This window comes from Mastomys coucha, unplaced genomic scaffold (genome assembly GCF_008632895.1).
Source record: "Mastomys coucha isolate ucsf_1 unplaced genomic scaffold, UCSF_Mcou_1 pScaffold5, whole genome shotgun sequence".
Taxonomy (NCBI): Eukaryota; Metazoa; Chordata; class Mammalia; order Rodentia; family Muridae; genus Mastomys; species Mastomys coucha.
The window spans coordinates 49,476,151-49,499,342 of NW_022196911.1; the positions used below are offsets into that span (position 1 = coordinate 49,476,151).

General features: G+C 36.8%; 1 protein-coding gene and 1 non-coding gene across 3 annotated transcripts in view; both read left to right on the top strand.

Annotated features, from left to right (window-relative positions):
* Positions 1 to 23,192, top strand: part of Fnip1 (folliculin interacting protein 1) — an 83,890-nt gene that overhangs the window by 3,021 nt on the left and 57,677 nt on the right. The window lies entirely within an intron of this gene.
* Positions 17,866 to 17,973, top strand: LOC116079377. The gene has a single exon (XR_004113938.1). It is a non-coding gene; the product is annotated as a U6 spliceosomal RNA (small nuclear RNA).

Sequence of the window (23,192 nt, forward strand, 5' to 3'; positions counted from 1 at the left end):
TCTCTCTCTCTCTCTCTCTCTCTCTCTCTCTCTCTCTCTGTGTGTGTGTGTGTGTGTATAGGATGTGTGAGGGGCATACATGTGCCACAGTGTATTAGTGAAAGTCCGAGGGCAACCCTGTGCTTTTAGCTTTACATGAATTCTGGGAATGAATCTCAGGTCACTAGGCATGTGTGGCAAGTACCTTTAACCTCTGAGCCATCTCACTGGCCCCTAATAATTTTTCAGTCTTTATTTATAGCTATTATGGGGTATATAGTAATATTGAATTGTTTTAATTTGCATTTGCCTACGGTGTTGGTCAGCATTTATTTTATGTGACCAGAGTTTGGAGTGATTGAAATTGTCTGTGCATATTCAGTAGTCAGCTTAAAGTGACCAAAATTTGTGTGTTTGCATGCATAAGTTCACATGCTAGTCAGCTTATATTAAGTCACTTTTTAGAAAATATTTTACGTGTATGTGTTTTTTGACTTCATGTGCATGCAGTGCCTTCTGAAAAGGGCATGAATTTCACAGAATTGGAGTTATAGGTAGTTGTTAGCTATTGTGAAGGTGATAAAAATCAAACCTGAGTCCTCTGGAAGAGCTTCTAGAGCTCTTAGCCTCTAAACCATCTCTCCAGCCCCTTAAATTGTTAAATCACACAAAGGCACAGACATTGGCAACTACCGAGAGACAGTTTCTTGAGCAACCAGTGTACAGGCCCAGTAGTGGTTAGCCATAGAGGCACTTCATTATAGGAGACACTTTCGACAAAGAAGCCATACATATGTTTCTATATTGTCTTTCATGGTTACCCCGTTAGAAAAGACAGCCAGCCAGGAACTGCTGCCTTTCTGCTGCTGTTCAATCTTAGGATGGTCCCTACTGAACAGAGTCTTGTGGGTTTGCTTCATCTGTTTCTTGAGCTGGAGATGAGCTTAGGATATTTTTCAGACACTTGTAGAATTCTTTTTTTTTTTTCTTTTGAGATGAGACCTTACCATTTTGTTCAAGCTGGCCTCAATTGAACTGACTGTGTCGTGTCGTTTAGTTTGACCTCAAACTCAGTCTTCCTGCCTTCATCCAGAGGGAGGGACTACAGGCCTATGCCATCATGCCCAGAGTCATTATAGAATTGAAATGTTAATTTATTTAGGTCTTCTAAAGAATTTGAGAAAGAAGGCACTGTTTAGAAGATTTTGCTTTCTGTTCTTTCCATTATGCACTTAAAAATGGAAGTAAAAAAAATTGCATGTAAATTCAACAATAACTGTATTCACATGAAAGGGGTTACTTTAAGTATTTTTGTCTTAAAAAGCTAACTTAGTGAAGAAGGTTATTTTAAATGTTTAAAAGAAATAATTATTCAAAAGAGTTTTTTCTGTTTTCATTATTTTCCTAGTGTCTTAGGATTGCTGTTATTGTGATGAAAGACCATGACCAAAGCTACTTGGGGAAGAAGGGGTTTATTCGGCATGTGCTTCCACATCACAGTTCATCATTAAAGGACAACAGGACAGGAACTCAAGCAGGGCAGGAACCTGGAGGCAGGAGCCACTGAGGAGTACTGCTTGCTGGCTTACTCTTCATGGCTTGCCCAGACTGCTTTCTTATAGAACTCAGGACTACCACCCTAGAGATGGCATCACTCACATTGGGCTGGGCTCTCCCCCATCAATCACAAAGAAAATGCTGTACAGGTTTGCCTACAGCCTGATCTTATAGAGACATTTTCTTAATTGAAGTTCCTCCTCTCAGATGACTTAGCCTGTGTCAAGTTGACATAAAGCTATCCAGCGCAGTTAGAAACATTTACCTCTATTATCTGTAGCAGGAATTTTGTTGCTAACTATCTCTTTATGGATCTTTCTGCATGTCCCTCTTGACTTTTCTCCAAACTAAATCAATCTCAGCACTTTATAGTTTTAAAAAAAAGAAAGGATGGGGGGGGGGGAAGTTGAGTTGTAGGTGATATATTTGACCTGCATTTAGATTCTTATCCCAGTGATATTTGTTGGTATAGATGGCTTTGGGAAATATCATGCAGTGATTAAAGGTTTCTTTGTTCTGAAACCAGACTGCTTGATTTTCAAATTGAGTTCTAAGTATTTAATTACAAAGTCCTCAGGCTTCATTCTTTTTATCATGAAGTCTTAGATGCAATGCTGCTACCTCTTTCTGACATCACTTAACGGAGCAGACTGTAGTCCAAGATTTCTAGCAAAAGTTTTAGAGAATCTGTGCTGTTCATATTACCAGTGAAATTACCCATGGTTGCCCCATTTGCCTTAGACCTTAACCAGTGCCGAGGCCAGTGGAGTTTTTCTGATTGTAGTAGTATACCTGAAGTTAGTAATGTGATCAGGTCATACACCAAATGTAGCTGAGATTGGGTGGGGGGCACTGGGTAGAGTCTAAGCATCTGTTATACATATCACCTTCTTAGAGTAGTTCTGAGGAACAAATTAATATAGGTAATATAGGTACTCAAATGTTAGAAATCCCCAAACCCTCATTTCTCAGATTCCTCTGTCCCCATCCTCTTACCCCCTCTTCCCTCTTCCATGTTTCTCTTTTTGTTGTTTGATTTTGGAGTTTTAGTGGTTTGACTGAGAAATGTCCTCCATAGGCTCAGTCATTTGAACGCATGATCCCCAGGTCCTGTTTGGGGAGGTTTACGAGGGTCGGCCTGCTGGAAGAAGTACATCACTGGAGGTGGGATTTGAGAGTTTAAGTCCTGGTGCCCACTGACAGTTCACTCTCTCTGCTTTGTGCTTGTTAAAGAGGTGATGTTTCAGCTTCCTACTTGTGCTGCTGTACTTGCTGCTTATTGCCGTGCTTACCTGCCATGATGGCCTTTCTACTCACTCTCTGAGCAGTATACACAAACTCTCTCTTCTATAAGTCTATGTCTTGTCATGGTATTTTATCAGAGCAACAGCAGAATAAGTAATACAGGTTTGCTTTTTTATTATGTTTGTTTTTATTATGTTTGTTTCTAGATCCTCACTAGATTTCAAGTTCTATAAGCACATAGCCTAGTTCCAGGCTAGCCTGGAATATGTATTAATAATCAATCCTTTTGCCATAGTCTCTGAATGTCTCCAGCTCTTCCCTCTCCCAAAACACTGAGGTCACAGGTGAGTGCTGCAGCCTCCAGCTTTTGACCTGCATGGTAGGGGTTGAACAGAGGTCCACATGCACACACAACAGGCACTTACCCAACTGAGCCATCTCCTTACCTTCATATTGTCCTTTAAATCTTTAGAAGAACAGGGATAGTGATTCATACCTATAATCATATCATTCAAGAGGCAGAGGCAAGAGAATTCCTGCAAATTTGAGGTCCAGCAGCTCTACATTGTGAATTCTAGGCCAGCCAGAGCTACAAAGTAAGACCTATTTTCAAAATATAAAACAAAAAGTGTAATAGAATTTGTGTTTCTCCCTTTCTCTTCTCCTTTTCTTCTTTTCAAGCTGGAGATGGGTTCCAAGTCCTCACACATACTAGGACGGAGCCACAACCCTAGTCCTCTGCTGTTCCCTTCTTGTGATTTAATTGCATTCACTGGTGTCTAGATCCTCACTAGATTTCAAGTTCTATAAGCACACAGCCTCTAATTGGTTTACTTTTGGTGCCTGGCTTAAGAAAATAGTCACTAAATAATGAATGAAAAAAGGTAACTGTTGAAATATATTACATGTATGAATGATATTCTCAAATTATAAAAAATTAAGAAATAAAAAAATATTTTAAATTATGGAATTGAAAAGGTTTTCATTTAGTTAAAATTATTCCTATTTATTTACTTGATAATATTGGATAAATAATTTAAGCAAATTTTCTTTGATATTGTTTACTAATTTAAAGAAAATTTCCATTATTTTTCTTTTTTAAGATAAGAATAGCTCCATTTCTTAGAATAGATTATGATACCTTCTACTGTACCCCCCATAACAATTAGAGTAGTGTAATAGTGTATTTACTGATGCCTTCCCTGACATCGAGTATTGCTGACTGGGTAAAAGAATGGTAATTTAGAGTTTAAAAACACACAAGGTTTTTACAAACATTTTTTTCCCCTGTTTAAACATTCTGAACCCTTAGGCTAATAAGATTGTCAAGTGAACCTTTTGGGGAGCTGGAGCAGCAGTTTAACCTAGCTTTGGAAGGACACCTCCAGAGCTCCAGGGACCTGTTTCCTTGTACGCTCACTGCCTAATACAGAGTGTCCTTTGACACAGTAGCATTCTGTTCCAAGCCATTCCAAATGTGGTTGGCTGTGTCATGTGCTTCTCCTACTTCTCTAATGTAGTGGTTGGAGTGACAGCATTGAATCAAAATTTGTAGATGAGATGATGAACTCAGCTTATACAATTGATACTGTATTTGGAGGATGGGACTTTGAGGTTGTTGGCCTGCTTTTCTAAAAGTTTCTTTTATAATCTGTATATAACTTTTAAAGATTTCCATTTATATCAGGAAAATGCAGCTTGTGAAGTTAATGAGGTGAATCAAATGAAGCCTGTTCACACAAGCCTGGTGAATATGCTATTAGTTTTTATATTTTGGGTTCATTCTTAGTTTAGAATAGAGCCACAAACTACACATGTATAAGAATGCAGAAATATAATAGAAATTATGGTTTTTTGTCAAACAAGATTTTGCAAACCTAAAAATTAACTCTTTTATACTTGCTTGGCAGTATGATGGTTATAGAATTCTAGAGTGAAGACCCAGAGAGATGATTTGGTCAGTAAAGTGCTTACCACCTAATCATGAGGACCTGAGTTCATGTACACTCAATACTCATGTAAAAACCTGGACTCAGGGCCATTTGCTTGTAACACCATCATTGGGGAGATGGAGACAGGAAGGTCCCTGGAGAGAGTGGAAGCAGTAAGCATCAGGTTCAGAAGAGCCTTATCTCAAAAGTAAGGTAGAACTCTGTTGAGGAAGACACCCAGTGTCAACCTCTGGCCAACACGCATGAACATATATACCACATATCACACACACAAAACTCAAAATGAAATCTAAATGAAAATCATTTTAGCTTAGAAATTCAAAATACTACTTTTGTCTTATGGCTTCCAATATTGTAGCTGAGAAATCACAAAAGATACAGGATTTTTTTGAAGTTTCTTTCTAATAATTCAGAACAACCTAACTTGAGTTTTGTTTGGGGATTTCTACAGATTAATACTGATACTCATCTTTTCTGTCTTGAGGCCTCTCATTCTAAGGAATGTTCTTACATAAGGATTTTCACAATTCCATCACTTTTTTGGATTTTGTTCATAAGATTTTCAAGGGGAGCTTCCTTTTTGGAAACCCTATTGGGTTTCTCCTTTTGTTTTGTTTTCCCCCAATTTCTTCCCCTACCCCTCACCCTCCTCTCTCAGTTTTTGGAGACAAGATTTCTCTGTGTAGCCTTAACTGTCCTGGAGCTCTGTAGAACAGACTGGCCTTGATCCCCCTGCCTCAGTCTTACAGTACTGACTGGGATTAAAGGTATGTGCCACCCCTGCTCAGCCTTCTTCCTGATTTCTGTCAGATCACCTTTATATTTTACTTCTAGAATATTTCATAAATATTATTTGTAGTGAATTATGCAAGTGTTTTAAATTCAACTATCAAAATTTTAATTTCCAAGGGCCTGCCTTTACAATCCTCGTTCTCTCCTTAATGACCTTGAATGTGATGCTTGACATTTTCTAAAGCAAAGACAAATCTGTTCTGTGTGAAGGCTGAGGCTAACACAGAATAAAGAAGACAAACTTGACAGTAGACACCCACCAGCCATGCATTTTCTTTTTATCTAGTTTGCTAATGTAGAGTCCTTGCATTGCTAAATCATGCCTGAAAATCCAAAGAGAGGAGTTTATTTGAACTTGTTTTGCAGTGCTGGGGATTGACCTCAATATAGAGTAGACAGCCACTGTATCATTGCTATACCCCCAGCCCAGTTTATAAACATTTTGATAAATTCACAGTTTTTTTTTGTAAGGTTATATTAGACATGCTAATGCCTATAATCTCAGCATTCAGGAGCCCCTGTCTCCACTAGAAAGCTGTAACAAAGTTATAATTTAAAGCTTCTACAACAGTATGCTATTTACCATACATAGTAATGTGGGATACTTAAAAAAAAAATTTCAAGATACATTAACATAAGTCCTGAAAGATTAGAAACAAAGGGTTAAGAAAAGATATCTAAACACAAAAAAGAAAGATAATAGATTTAGTTACAGCATATAAATCAGAAAAAAACCAAAACAATTAGTTATGGTAAATACAGTTTTATTTGCTAGTCAGTTACAGCATGTTTAAGAACTATATAAAACAGCCTGGTGTGGTGGCCCACGTCTTAATCACGACACTTCCAGTACTCTGGAGGCAGAGGCAAGATGATTTCTCTCCATTCTAGGGCTACCAGGGGTACTTAGAGAGAATTCATCTAAAAACAAAAAGAACCAAAATAAATAAAATAGAAACACATAAAACAAAAAAAATTGGATAAAATGGCATGTTTATTATTATGGTAGGTGATTTTGACATATTCCTCCTACTCATTGAAGATAAAGTAGCAAAAAAGTGGAGTCTACAAATTACTTTAGAGCTGGACATGATAGTGTTCAGCCTCAAAAACCAAAAAGTAAAAAATTCTTTTTTGTACTGTTTTTTTTTTGTTTGTTTTTTGTTTGTTTCTTAGAGACAGGGTTTCTCTGTGTAGCCCTGGCTGTTCTGAAACTCACTCTGTAGACCAGGCTGGCCTCGAACTCAGAAATCCACCTGCCTCTGCTTCCCAAGTACTGAGATTAAAAGCGTGCGCCATCACTGCCCAGCAACAAAACTCTTAAAAAATAAAAACCATTTATTTGATGTACGTACATGAGTTGAGTGTTCTACTTAATGTTAGAAAAAGATACAAAGAAAATAGAATTAGTAAAGCAGTAAGAGTCAAATTAATGAACTAGGAATGGTTGCATAGGAGACAATTAAAAGAACAAAAAATGAAACAAAAATGATTTGTTTAAAATAGATGAACTTCCCCCCCACCCCCAAAGATGAAGCTTAGATGTAAATAATCACAATTTTAAATGAAACCTTTTTGCAAATATGAAAAGTAAGAGAATATTGTTAACATTTAAATTTTTAAAATAAGTATTTTGGGGATAGGGTATGTGTACTTGTTCAGGTGCCAAGAAGTATGGAAGCTGGAGCTCCAGTTACAGGTAGTTGTGAACTGCTTAATTTCAGTTGTGGGTTCTGGGATTCAAATTTAGGTCTCTCGGGAAATAGTTGTGCTCTGAACTGCTGAGCCATCTCTCCAGCTTCTGTTGTTAATATTTGTAATATCATTTAGTATTTATGTACCAGGCAGAATTTTAAGGATTGTAGAGAATTGTACTCATTTATTTACTACTCAAGACAACTAAACAAACTAATAGCCTCATGTTGTAGATGAGGGAGCTCATTAGAAACATTTCAGAAATTATATAATTTTCTCAGTGTCTAAGACAGTATTTTTCAACCTTTCTAATGCTGTGACCATTTAATACAGTTCTTCATGTTGTAATGACCCCAACCATAAAATTATTTTCATTGCTACTTTATAATTGTAATTTTGCTACTGTTATGAATCATAATGTTTTAAAACCTTTGTAATCTGTGTTTTCCGATGATCTTAGGTTATCCCCCTGTGAAAAGGTCATTTTACCCTTCTCCACAAAAGAGTCATGACCCACAGGTTGAGAACTGTTGGCCTAACAGGTATCTGGAGAGAAGGGGTGAGGGAGGGAAAGGGAACAGAGGGGTGTAGAGAGAAAGCACATGCAAACAGATACCATCGTTGGAACATGGCTTGTCCTATCTGAAATGCCTGCTGGAGTTTAATCAGTATTTTGGCATGTTGTGAGGATAGAAATTTAACCCAGCTATGGTTTTAGAGGTGTGGCCTTAAGAAGGTAATTAGAATATTAGATAAAATCATCAGTCTGGAAGTACATGATTAAACTTATAAGAGAAAGAAGATCAAAGGAGATACATTCTGTCCATTGTCCTGTACTTCCTTGGGGCTCTGCTTATCATTACCTGAACTGTGAACTTAAATAAGCCTTTTTCTTTATAGTTTACCCAGTCAGTGATACTAACAACAGGAAAAAGAACCAATATAAAAAAATTAGAATATAGGTCACAAAATCAGATTGGTTTTAAATGCCAGTTTGGGTGTTTGTTGGTTAAACCTATGGCAACTAATTAAATTTCTATGTCTTTGTTTCTTTTTCTGTAAAATTGAAATAAAACTTCGTCAATTTGTTAGAAGAATTTAATTAGTCTTAACATTCTTTCTTTTTGAGCTGTATGTTATTGTTATTTATTAAATGAGAAAGACTTTATGAATAGTTGAAAAAGATTTATTTGATAAAACTCAGCTTTTGTTGTAAAAAGAAAAAAGTTTGTAGCAGATTTAGAAGGATGTTTTCTTAACATTGGATAGATTAAATGTGTCTACCAATACTACAGCTAGCTTAATTTGGGAAAGAGTAGTGCATACATTGACATTAGCTGGCAACGACCAAAATTTTGGATTAGCAAGAATGTAGAGCGATGAGAACACTTGTGTATTCTTTTTTTTTTTTCTTTTTTTCTTTTTTTCTTTTTTCTTTTTTTTTGGTTTTTCGAGACAGGGTTTCTCTATGTAGCCCTGGCTGTCCTGGAACTCACTCTGTAGACCAGGCTAGCCTCGAACTCAGAAATCCGCCTGCCTCTGCCTCCCACATGCTGGGATTAAAGGCGTGCGCCACCACCGCCTGGCTGACTTGTGTATTCTTTATGGTAGTATAAATTGGTACAAGGACTTTAGGAAGTAAGTGATCTGACTTTTTTGGTGAAGTAGAAAAGCTCATGTCCTATTGGCCAGATGTTTCAAGATAATTGTTTATTTCTTGCAGGATTTTCATATATATTTCCATATTTCCCAACTCTGGGATACTGTCATAGTATGATTGTGGCTGTAAATATCATTCACTTGTTTTGTGTCTAGACCTAAAATAGGAAGGGCAGTGTGAGTTCTTCATGCCACCACCTCTGGAAACAGTCCAACCCCTAACACCTTTGCGAAGGAAATTACCTTAGAGGGTAACAGTAGACCGTAAGTCAGAAGGAAACCTCGTATTAAGCTCTTGTTTAGTTTCTTTTCTTCTTCATCCCTTTCTCCCTCTGGTCCTGTCTTTTGTCATGATCTGGCTAGTTTATTTCAAAACACAATCCCCTGTGAGTATTGTTGTAAAGAAACTTTCCTTCAGTGATCAGGAGATAGATGTGAAGAATGTTGATAAGAACACACATAATGTGGTTTCTAGGTTGTAGAGTAGTTCTTTCAGAAAAGGAGGGAGAGTCATTGTCTCTAGAGTCTTAGAAACCAGCTAAATGGCTCTAATGACTTGGGGTATTAAGTATTTTCTTCTTTTCTGATAAATTGGCCAGGAGATGCTTTGGATTTAAATACTTTCCCTTAGGGAATATAAGCTTGGCTTCTCATTTTTATAACTGTTACCTTATTTTGGTCTTGTTTTACTTTTACACTATAGTAGATCTCTGGGAATCATTGTATCTTATAAATACACTGAGGGACTGATGGTATACTTCAGTGTTAAAATGAAAAACTAAACAGTAACAACTTTCCCCTCCAAATATGCAAACCAGTCAACCCTTAATCTCCAACTCCTCCTGTATCCTGCTGTAATTACCCCAGAGCCAGGAATCCCACAACTTAGGATCTTCCGCCATACTCTGGAGACTGCTGAAGTTACTCAAGCTAGCCAGTCTTGCCTTAGTCCATCCTCCCCCAGGGATGCCTTTACAGGGACTGGCCACTTTTCTTCTCTGTGTCTTACCTTCCAACCCACCCTGGCACTTTATTTGCCAAATGTGGAAAGTGTGTACCTTTTTTTTTTTTTTTTAGAATTCCTGAGTATAAACATTTTCCTTTATTATAATCAGTTTTGTGTCTACATCTCCCTCCTAACTTTACTTAAGTTGAAACAATTTCCCAATATATTCTAAAGCAGTATATACTGAGGCTTCAGAGATGGCTCAGTCAGTAAATTGCTTGCAACTTACTTACAAACGTGAGGATTGAGTTTGATCCTCAGCAGACATGTGAAAATGTTTGGTGCATTTGTATTCCTAATGCCAGGAAAGCCAGGATGGGCAGATGGATCCCTGGGCTGGATGATGATCTCTAGGCTAGTGAGAGACCTGTCTCAAAGAAGGTAAACAGTATTCCTGAGGATGACACAGGTAGTTCTTTGGCCTCCACATGCATACATTACACATGTGTTCGTGCACACCAGGAAACACAACCCCACATATATATGAACAAACACACACATACGTAACAATTACTACAGTCATGACAGGATTGATTTACCTCCAAAGCCCCCCATAATCTTTTGTAGTTAATAATCACTTCTGATTCCACCCCTTCCCCCCAAGAAAATCTCTGGTCTGCTTTCTCAGTTACTGTAGATTAATTTTACTTACCTAAAATTTCATGCAATAAAATTTTAAGTATTTGTGTATGTTTCTTTTGCTTTCCTCTTAATAGTCATGAAAAAATACTCAATCTTTTTTGCACTTCATATATAAAATTTAATTCTTCCTGTTCATCCAGCAGCATTTCTTAGAAATATGTTATCTTTTAATAATTTCTTAGACCTTTAAACACATGTCTCTCTTATATTGATACATTATAGTTTAGAGAGAGTTTTCTGGGGGTTTTACAGAGGGAATAATGGATAAAATTGTCACTTTATCATTAGGTAATGATTATGTATAATTTTAAATGGAGAAATTGAGAGATTTCTGTTCTAGTTACAGTACAATGTTCTGTATATAAGATGTTTAGTAATAAGATTGCTTGCTTTGCAACTTAATGTTAGCTGTAAATTTAACCTGAAAAGTTTCAAATTCACCTGGTTCAGAGGGTCCAAAACAAGATCTTCAACCTCAAGGAACCTAGCATCTAATGACTGAGATTCTGTGTATATTTTAAAAGAGTACATAGTGCTTTTCTTCCTAGAGTGAGTCACAGTGGACCTCTTTTTAAATCCTTTGGATTATCATATCTGAATTCATCTCAGTCTTCTCGGGTAGGTAGTCTTTTGGCATGTGACTGATTTGGTTTGTAGGTCTTCAAGGTGGTTTTGAGGTGCTACTCTAGTAACATGGGCATATCTGTTGAAATATTTAGCTCAGATTGAATTTATAGGTCATAAGGTAGGTATATGTCCAGGACTTTATCAGCTCCTGCTACATTATTATTGTTATTGTTATTGTTGTTATTATTTGAGTTTAGGCTATGCAGTCATGACTCACCTGAAATTCAGTGTCTAGTTCAGGGTAATCCCAAACCTGGGGAAGTCCCCTGCCTATATCTCCTAAGTTAACTGCTATAAACTAAACAGTTCCATGGCATTTGGTACATTCAGTGTAAGGTAACTGACTTCTTATCTAGTTACAAAACATTTCTGTTACTGCAAAGTAAGACTCCAAATGTATTGAGGGGTTTCTCTTTTTCTTTCCTTCAAAGCACCCTGGTAACTACCAACCTCTATTCTCTGGGTTTACCCATTTTGAATATTACATCAACATGGAATCTTGTGACCTTTTATGTCTTCACTTTCCTTTGAGTGACTTTAGTGTTCATCCATGTTGTAGCATGTATCAGTGCTTTACTTCTGTATTTGAATGTTCTATTGTGTTCTGTATATACCCCAGTCACTGATGACTATTGGAACGACTTCCTTCCTTCTGGGTTTTGTGACTAGTGCTGCTATGAACATGCATATACATACTTTGACTAGAGTTGTGTGAATGTTGTACATGGCCAGATGCATAGAGTTACTAATTATCACCAATGATGTTGAATAACTCTAGTGCCATAAATAAATCTGATGCCAGCACCATCTTTTAAATAGATCTCTTGCCTACCTCTAGCTGTTGTAACTACTGGCCTTTTTCTCTGGCTTCATAGTAGCAAACAGTTTTAGACAGTATTTTGTCTAGTGTAGAGTTTGAGTTTCCTTAAGCATTGTAGCAGGTGTCTCAGAAGTTACATTTTCGGATTGGTGACAATGTCTTACAAATAAGTTAGATATTTTTTATATTTAAATATTAACTGAATTAATTTTTTCACATTAATTTAAAAAATATATACAACTAAAATTACTGGCATATGTTGTAGAAATTTTTAATCCTAATCTGGGGCTTCTACCCTGCCTTTGATCATTCAGTTCCCGGATAAAAGACACACAACTTTTATTATTTACAAAAAGCTTTAATCAGTAATAGAGCTGGGCAGATATCTACCCTCTATAGTATTAGAATCTACTTTCCTATGGATAACCCTGAGTTATTACTTATTATGTTTCATCTGGCCTGCTTTTAACTCTAATTGGTGAGCTGTCAGGGCCATGCTTTCTGGATTCCTAACTCATGGTGCCTTTCTCCTCCTCTGTCTCCTTCTCGCTCCCTTCATGGTCTTCTCTGACACCAAGGCCAGGAACACCAAGTCTTGTCTGTCTCAATTCTGCCCAGTTATAGGCTGTAGGCATCTTTATTTACTAATCAGAAATAATTTGGGGGCAAGGTCACAAAGCATCACTTGGGTCTACATGTTGACTCTTCTCTCGTCTCTGGGGCAACCAGGTCTTGGGGGTTTCTCACTACAATATGCAGCAACAGATCAAATCTCAGCATGCATAAAAATTCAGATTTAACTAAAAAGCAGAAATAACTAGCAATATATTATCCTCGGGCATTTTACAAATCCAGCATAAAATTGTTATGATTAACTAATTAGGTTGGGTATCTTTTAATTAATTGTTTCTTAGCCTTACTGTTTTGTTATATGTGGATGAGAACTTTTGAGAGTTTACATTTTCTTTCTGCTGAATTCTTCAGTTGAATACCTGGTCATGTCTTCACATTTTAACTTAAAATTTCAGAGGAAAGATTGTTTAGCTTTCTGAAGGCATAGCATGAACAATCAAATAACTGTTTGCAGGAAAACAGCCTCGTTGTCTTCTGGTACCAGTTGGTCTTCCGTCGACTTGCCTGCTGTCTCCTATCTTATTTATAGTAGTTTGGAACAAGAAACACACACTAATGTTTTACTGCAGCTTAGCTGTGCATTAGAATCTTTCTTGCTTTTTTTATTTGTTTGTTTTAACTTGGGCTTCTGATAAACTGATAGTTTACATAGGTCAAATCCATTGTAATTCTTTAAAACAGAAATCATAGATCCTGCATGGAAATGTTCTTGTTTGCTCTGATACTGATAACATATGTGATATTTTAAATTACGACTTAGTTGAAGATAGTTTGTGATCCTCAGAGGTTACTGAGAACATAAGGAAATGTTTATTACTAACACATATTTGGCTTTCTAGATTCCTTCCTCAAGAAAAGTGCTTCCCTTAGGGGAATACTCAATTCCAATGGCTGCTCCTTAAAATATTTCTGTTGTATACTAAAAATTATTGGTCTCAAAGAAACTTGCAAGTGCTTAAAATCATATTGACAATTTCAGTTGTATACCAATTCTTGTTTTGGTGTTCAGTAGCTATTTAACTTATCAGCATGCAGAACTAAGTGTTGGAGCACAATATTTCATACAGGGAGGAAATGACCTTCGTGATGTGAATCGAGTACTCTTTTGTAGTAACAAAAAGCCACTTGAGTTTTCAAAAAAAAAAAAATCTTAACAAAGTGTAATAGAAAAATATGAAATGAGTCAAATGAGTAACTCTAAGATGTATGGTTGTCAAGTGAGTCTGCCCTTCAAAGCCTTACCCCTAAGGCTGGCTTGGTGGTGTTAGCACCAAGGAGACACCACTGCTGTCATATTGCCTTCGTGCTGTTTGAAAAGTGACTAATTTGTTTTTAAGAAAGTAAAGGAGTGGTAGCTTTATTTTAAAAACTGATGTCTAGAAAAGGGTTTTGCTTGAGTATTTTACAATTTTTACCCAAATATAAACAATTAAATCATGAATAGGAAAAGAAGTATCATCCCAACATAGAAATTACAACCAGTAATTTCTGGTTTCAAATCCTAAATACTTACTCATCCCAACATAGAAATTACAACCAGGACAAAAACTGCATTACAGAAAGAAGGAAATCCCATTTCGTAGAGCAGAGTATATTCCACTGTTACATTTTAAGAAATGACTTATAGTTATTATACTTTACAGTTTATTAACATAGATTTGAATTTGAAGAATTTAATATGAAATAATGACATAGAGAAGGAAAATGAAAGGATGGAAGGGGAAAAAACTAATCTGGAAGAAAAACAGAAATGACATACCTGAAAAAGGAGGATACCTTTTTGTCTGTCTGTTTGTTTAGGCATGGTCTCTTTCTGTAGCATTTTCTGACTTGGAACTCACAGAGATTAACCTGTCTCTGTCCCCCAGAGCTGGGATGAAAGGCCTTTGAACCACACTGGCTGAGAATACCTTTTTCTTTTCTTTTCTTTCTTTCTTTCTTTCTTTTTTTTTAAATTACATAACTTTAACTGAAAAACCATGTTTGTAAAGCAAGCTAAAATCTATTTGAATTACCTGTGAAGACAACAGGAAATCTTTTGTTTCAAACAAATTTTTTGTTTATTCAGAAGTAATTTAACATAGATCCAAATGCCAGGGGTACAGAGAAAGGTGGGGGAGGATCAGAGAAGGGGAAGGGAAAAAGATATAGATCAGAATCATTTGAATTTACTTTTCTTTTTACTATCTTAAATTTCCAAACTACCATTAAGAATCAGTGTTGAACTCTGGGAGGTGGTGGCGCACGCCTTTAATCCCAGCACTTGGGAGGCAGAGGCAGGCGGATTTCTGAGTTCGAGGCCAGCCTGGTCTACAGAGTGAGTTCCAGCATAGCTGGGGCTACACAGAGAAACCCTGTCTCGAAAAACCAAAAAAAAAAAAAAAAAAAAAAAAAAAAAAAAAAAAAAAAAAAAAAAAGGGTGGATTAGTGAAAGGGCATTTGCCTATCATGTTTAAGGATCTCTGAGATTAATTTCCAGTACCAGAAAATTAATTACTCAATTAAAAAATTAGGCTTTTTTTGTAACCATCCGAAATTATTAGTCTTCCTTCACACTGTGTCTCTAGCTTGTCTCTTGACTAGACACATAGTTTCTATGTGGAATCATATCAGAGAATGACATTCTTAATTGGTTTCCCTATAGACTATTTCCTTGGTGTCCTGGTAAACCCATACTGCTTCTCAGGTAAAAACATTTTTATATATATATAAATGTATATATATATATATATGTATATATGTACATGTATATATATGTACATGTATGTATATATGTACATGTATATATATGTACATGTATGTATATATGTACATGTATATATGTACATGTGTGTATATATATATATTTATATATATATATATATGTATATATATATATATATACATGGGCTGAGGACCGAGCCCAGAGCCTTGCACTTGCTAGGCAAGCGCTCTACCACTGACCACTGAGCTAAATCCCCAACCCCACATTTAAATATTTTTAAATTAAAAATATTATTAATGAGTATATTTTATTCTATACATGAGGGTGTTTTGCCTGCATGTATGTATGTCTGGGCACTACATTCTGGTGCTATTGAAGTCCAGGAGAGAGTGTCCAGATCCATTAAGACTGGAGTAACAGATGGTTGTGAGCCACCATGTAGGTACTAGGAATCTAGTGCTTTTAGCCCTTGAACCATCTCTCCAACCTGTTTTATAAATTCTTAGAATACACATAGGATTATGAGAAAAACACATTGTGTTGAAATGTATGATACTGAAATATTACATTTGTTATAAATTAGCATTCCTGCATTCTGATTAAATTAACAGACTTATTGTGGATCTAATGAGTATGATAATTTTTAATATTAATGAACATAAGTAATTTTCTAGGTAGCTGCATTTAATACCGCAGTCAGTGAGTATGCGGCAGAGATGATTTAAATCTAATTTCTGCTGATCCAGAACCCTTCCTTATGTTTCTACCATGTTAGGTGTGGATAATCATTTTTGGTCTCAACATATTGTCTCTTACTTAGATTGTAGGTAAATAGTCTGTTGTTGTATTAGGCATTTTTGTTGCTAAATTAGTCTTATTAGTACACACACATACAGAGATATCCTTTGGTTTGTGAAAAAACATGCTGATAAATGTTAAAATATAACCCTACTGAAACAAGCTGGAAGTGTCTCTCTTTTGTGAACTACTAAGGTAATTTATCATGGTGATTTTATTGAAGTTTATAGTTCCAAACTCAGATTTGTTTGTTTGTTTCCTTGCTTGCTTCTGTTTCTCCCTCTCTCCATATTTCCCTGTGGAAGAACAGTCAGACTGAGCTAAGGTTTCATAAATAATAAGTGGCTGTACCACTGAGCTATTATCTCTATAAAGTCAGTATTTTCTACTAGACTCGCCATCTTAGTGCTGTGATTAATAAGAGTTTATTTTTCATTTGCTGGTCAGCAGTCTAGATAGCTTCCAAGAGTTTGTGTATGAGCACACAGAAATTGAAAAGAACTTTTTCCATTTTTTTGTTTACAAAGTAAATATGAATTCCTTATAGGTGTTGAACTTTTGAAGAACTTTGTTGTAGCTATGGTTGCCTGAGCCCTGTGCTCAGGGCAGCTCTTACTGAGTAGAAAGCACTATACATAAAATGACCCTAGAAATTCCTCAGTTGTGAAGCATACTACCCAGGTGTTGGCACTATGTTGGAGGTGGGGCCCAGCTAGAGGACACAGGCAAGAAGGGTGTGCTCTCTGTGGGTATCTTCTACCTCTCACCACCGTTTCCTCTTCCTTTCCCCCTACCTTTCTTCTTCTCTCCTTCACCTCTTCCCTCTTCTCTTCTTTGTTCTTCCCTTTTCCTCCCCCTCTCTTTCCTACTCTTTCTCCCATTTTCACTCTCCTCTTTTCTCTCCTGTTTTACTTACCTTTTGTCTGCTTTTCATTTTTCTGATTTCATGAAGTAAAGAACCACCTCTTCCACTCTTGCACAAAATTTAACAGAAAACACTGAACATTGTAGGCATTCTTTGTCTGCACCAAGCTGCCAGATAGGGCTTAATTTACAAGAATGTTTAAATTGATTTCTCTTTGTCATACACTTTGGTAGAAGAGATGAAAGAAGGTACCAAGTTACTTCTGAGAAATTCCATTCTTCAGTGAAACAAAAAAGTGATATTACTTGCAAAACTGTAGAAATGGATAGATGAAGCCTTTTGCACAAATGGGTTTTGTCGTTGACATGAAACTCCTTAAAGACTCCTAGCGCCTGCCCCATTGTTCTGTTGGTAGGATTTTACCTTTTGTATTGCTGCACACAGAGACTTTTTGAGTTAAATTCATTCTTGTTATGTCAGCTGACAGTTTTGTTGTTTTAGATGAATGTGATTCATTGTTATTATTAACCTGGCTTGGAAGTTGTACATAACTGGAGTTTTTAGGGATTTTGCAAAGTGGAATTACCTAAGAGAAATAGGATGGCAGTACTGTACAGCTTAATTCAAGATGTTATTTTAAAATATATTAAGAAAAAAAAAATCACCCTACCCCTATATCTAGTTCTAAACTTGGTGATTCAGTTGCTTTAAAATGCATGGAGAGTAAAATTTAAATACTAGTATTAGATCATTTATTTTATGAGAAGTTTTAGTAATTTTTATTATTTGAAGAATTTATTTTTTATTTGTTGGAGATAGGCCTTACTGTATGGCTCCGGTGAGCCTGGAACTGACTGTAGATCAGGCTGGCCTCAAATTAATAATTCTCACATGTTTACTTAGGGAGCACATATACTAATATTGCAAAGATATAGAGAAAAGACTAGTGTGACCCTGCACAAAGATGACATGCCAATTTTTGAAGCATTCCAATATTTTTCTTATTGAGCCTGCCTACAGGCTACAGGGTTATCCATATACTCTTCTGAGACAGAAGCCGTTCATTGTGTAAGAAATGAATGGACTAAGCTGATTAGAGTCCCGCTGGTGAAGTTTCTATTTTACTTACAGTTGGTTGTTGATATTTCTTCAAAGAGGCAGGCTTAAATAATGGAGTAAGTATTTAGGATTTGAAACTTAACTCTATAAGTGCTTATCCCTCCCCAACTTGTGGAATTGATGACGTTTCTTTTGATTTTTTTTTTTTGGCATTATTTTTATAGTACCTAAAAGTAAAGATATTTTTAAAATTTGGTGATGATGGAGAATTTTGATAAATCCTGATGTTGATCTAACTGAAGTTGGCAAATGTGTTTTTATATATCTAAGAATTTCTAATTCTGGGACACAATGATGAAATGACTATTGATTGAAAAATTCTAATCATGGAAAACAGGAAAAAAGCCCTGAGGGCCAGCAGAATGAATGGAAATATGCAGCCTCAGGGGGTAGGAAGTTGAGGGGCCATCTAGAAAGTATCAGAGACCTGGGAGGTAAGAGACTCTCAGGACTCCAAGATAAAAATGCCCAATAGTGAGAAGAGGGAACTTGTAGAGTCCACCTACAGTAGAAAGACAGGGCATCAAGTGAAGGGATGGTGTTCCATCCCACAGTCAAAAACTCTGACCCAGAATTGTTTCTGTCAAAAAGTACTGCAGGGACAAAAAAAAAAGGAGAAGAGCCTGAGGAGGGAAAGACCATCCAGTGACCTGTCCAATCTCCATTTCAAGGAGAGGCTTCAAGATGTGACACTATAACCAGTGCTATGGTGTGCTTACAGACAGGAGCCTAACATGGCTGTCATCTGAGAGGCCCAACAAGCAACTGACTGAGAGAAACACCCAGTCAATGGTCTGAAGTCAGGGATCCCTGTGGTTGAATTAGGGAGAGGCTGGAAGAAGCTGAGAAGGGTGACCCCACAGGGAAGACCAGCAGTTTCTACTAACCTGGACCCCTGGGGTCTCCCAGACACGGAGCCATTAACCAGGCAGCATACATGAGCTGGTATGATTGCCTCCCCCACATATACATCAGAGGACTGACTGGTCTGGCCTCAGGAGAAGACATGCCTAACCCTTGAGAGACTTGAGGCCCCAGGGAGTGGGGAGATCTGGTGGGGAATGGTTTGGGGGGTGGGGTCATCCTCTTGGAGATGGGTAAGGAAGAATGAGCTACAGAACTGTGGGAGGGATGTAATGATTGAATTATAAAAAATAAAAGTGTTGTTCCAAAGCAGTGGGGGGGGGCACCCTGGGCTGGGGCTCTCTCTGTCTCTGTCTCTGTCTCTGTCTCTGTCTCTCTCTCTCTCTCTGTGCTGACTTGTTTGCTGCACAGCACCTTAGTTAAAAAGGAGGCAATGTGTGAATGAGTTATTTTATTGTAGGAAGGATAGAATATGCTGGTTGAGTAAAGGGAAGGAAAGGAGAGGAAGAAGAGAGAAAAAAGGAGAGGAGGAAAGCAAGAGAAGAGAACAAAGAGCAGAGAGGAGAGAGAGAACAAGAGAGGGAGAGTAAGAGGAGAAGAGTAAGAGTAAGAGTAGGAGAGTAAGAGAGGAAGTAAGAGTAAGAGAACAAGAGAGTGAGAGCAAGAGGGGAGAAAAGTAAGAGAGTGAGGAGGGGGCAAACCGCCCCTTTTATTGTATAGGGCGTGGCATGCTTGGCTTGTGGTCAGATAACTGGGTGTAAGGTCCAGCTAGAATGCTGGGAGCTTGAGGCCTTGTCTGCCTGATAGAGCACACATCTCCTGCAGGGGCAGCTGTGAGGGGTTTGGGCTGAAATCTGAGCCATTGGTCTCGGGAGCTATCACTAAACTCCTACCGTCCCTTGTGAACAAATTTACTTTACTCAGTGGGTCTCCGGCATTCCCAGGTGGCTGCTCTACTAGACTCTGGCTGTCAGAACTGCCCACTGCCCCACATAAAAGTAATTAAACATTATTAAAAAAAGAAAAATTCTAATCATTTAAAAAGTTATTTGTAGATAAATTCTGACTCATTTTTATTAATGTTAACAGTGCTAGGTAAAATATATCTATTGGGGCAAATCATGCTTTGTAAATGTATTAATTTCCTGTAGCAATTTTGATCTAACAGAACTCTTTCTTTTTGGATAGTAATTTGAATCCAATACCCCCTTTCCTGTTTTTGCATCTCTAGTATGCATTCAAGGAGTAGAAGGCTAGCTAGCCTATTAAGTATGCTCCGTTAGTTGGTAAAATGTTTACACAACCTTTCTCTAGTATTAGGACTGTCAGGAAGAAATGGACTTTAGTCGATATGTAATTATAGTTTTGGAATTGCCTTACTTTAGTGCTGGGATTTTCACTTATTATATTTCAAATTTTAATCAATATCTTTGTAGGATAAAACATCAGAATGTCCCTCTCCCCAGTATGAAAACCACTTGGTTTTTGGAGGAAACTGTTTTCATTTAATTCTTGATCCATTTAAAAGTAACTGGTTTCACAAAAAGTTTCCATTGCTAAATGATGAAATGGTATTCTTATGTCATTTATCCAAAGTTGTATGTTTTTTCACTGATTGGTGAAATTGTTTTTTGATTGAAGAAGTATTTATTGAAGACTCATTCTGTGCCATCTATCACAATATGTCATATAATGAAATGTTGGATAAATACTGATAAAGTAGATTATTTTGGAACTTGAGCATTGTGAGCTTAGAAGTTAAAAAGTGTAAAAGCTAGGATGTATGATCAGATCAAAAGAATGCAATTTTGCTGAACTCAATATGTTAAACTGCTCTTAGCAGTTAAGAAGATGAATGTCAATGTATAATGCAATCTAGGTCACCTAGATTTTTATGCAGAATGTTTTTCTTAAGATTATTTGCAGGCAGTAATAAATTAGTGATTTTATTAAGCCAAGTCTGATTTTTAGTTTAATTTTTTTAATGATATATTTAAGGTACTACTTTATACAGAAGTTAAATCCACACTATAGAAATTCCCCTAAAGGGCTTAAAATACCTTTAGGAAGAAAATATATCTGGAAATTCTGGTTGCTCATGCTTTAACTTAGACTTAGTAATATGTACCATTAACTGGTAACTTACTGTGTGGAATTGTTCAGAGGCTACATTTGGAAAGGTATTAACTTTACTTACTATGCTCCATATGCAGTGTAACCTCTGCTTTATGGCAGGTAGGGACTTATTTATAATAAATGAATGGCAAAGGTTGTTGGATTATCAATACATTTTTAAAAATAGGATTATTTAATGACCACTATATGGAAAAATAATTAAATCACTGTTAAAAAAAAATTTTTTTTTTCGAGGTTTCTCTGTGTAGCCCTGGCTGTCCTGGAACTCACTCTGTAGACCAGGCTGGCCTCGAACTCAGAAATCCACCTGCCTCTGCCTCCCAAGTGCTGGGATTAAAAGTGTGCGCCACCACCGCCCAGCCTGTTAAAAATTCTTAATCATCTCTGCTTCAGCCTCCTGAATGCTGAGGTATGGACATATGCTACCTTTCTGAGCTTGAAGAATTCTTGAGAATGTTTTAGACAGGTGCATCTAAAACATGTAATTTGTAAATATTATAACTTAGTTTTAGGAGCATGAGCGTCTTACTAATTTTCTGCTGTTCATTGTTTTCCTTTCTCATTATATCTTTACAGAACACTGCATATTTTTGGAAAGTCATGTGTTTGTGTATATAACATATGAATGTATTTATAAGTAACTTTAACACATTATGTTAGAGTATTGGTTACAATCTAGTTATTTACATAACAAATGTTTTTTAAATTTTATTGATATGGACCTGAATTTATCTGATTTTAATTAAGGTTCTATTGTATTCCTTATCGCTTCCATTTTTCTCTGTAGTACTTGGGCATTTATTGTCAATGTGGTAAGGATTTCTACTTTTAACAAAATCAACTTTTTAAGTATTTCTTTTGATGGTTTTACTTCTTCGTCTTCATTTTCTACATCATCAACTAGGTCTTCTGTTTCTGAGGCTGGCCTTGAACCCAGGAAAAATGACCTTTAGTTTCCAGTCTTTTACCTCCAGAGTACTATGATTACAGGTTTAGGCTACTTTACTGGGCTTATAAAGTACTTTATGCATCTGAGACAGGATCTCATTCTGTATCAGGCTGGCCTAGAACTCACTATGTAGCCCAGGTTGGCTTCAAACTCCAGGCAATCCACATGTCTCAGTCTCCTAAATGCTGCAATCATAGATGTGGTCTACTATACCTTGCTAATCATTTGCTTGTTCTACAGTTCCTGATAGTAGTGCAAGGGCGGTCAGTAAGAATTAGAAAACCAGGCTGCTTTTATGTGTTATGTTGCTAGTGTTTGAGAAAACTGTAGACCCACCTTTTTCACCATTTAAAAAGCTCCTGGCCAAAAGTAACACTCAGTATTTGTGATATGCTAGTGTCTTAGGAATTGGATTGTTATGTACTTTATTTGATCAGCCTAGTGTAGACTCTGACAGAGAAAATGTTTCAGTGAGTGTTGTAGAGCTTCTAAACTGATAATTGGGCTGCTGCTTTGCTAAAGAACTTTGGAGATCTAATTGGGGCTGAAAATCAAGTCCTTGTCAACAGTAAAAAGGAACAGGGCTATGAAAAAAGGTACAGATCATTAAAGTATAATCTCAGAGAATATTTGATTTCTGAAACTAATCTGGGGAAATCAAAACTTTTTTATGAAGTTTGTTTTCTCAACAAGATGCAGGGGCTAGCAGATTGATGTTTTTTGCAGATGTTATTTTATTTTATACTATGTTCTAGTATGTTTTAAATATAATTAATCAGGTGTTTTGTTTAGGGTTTTACTGCTGTGAAGAGACATCATGACCAAGACAACCCTTATAAGGACAACATTTAAATGGGGCTGGCTTACAGGTTCAGAGGTTCAGTCCATTATCATCAAGGTGGGAAGATGGTGGTATACAGGTAGACGTGGTGCTGGAGAAGGGGCTAAGAGTTCTCCATCTTTATCTGAAGCCTGCTAAGAGAATACTGGCATCCAGGCAGCTAGAACATGAGCCTTAAAGCCCATGCCCACAGTGACACACTTCCTTTAACAAGGCCACACCTACTCCAACAAGGTCACACCTCCTAATTAATAGTGCCACTCCCTGGGCCAAACATTCAAAACACCACTTCAGGCATCTCTTTGATTT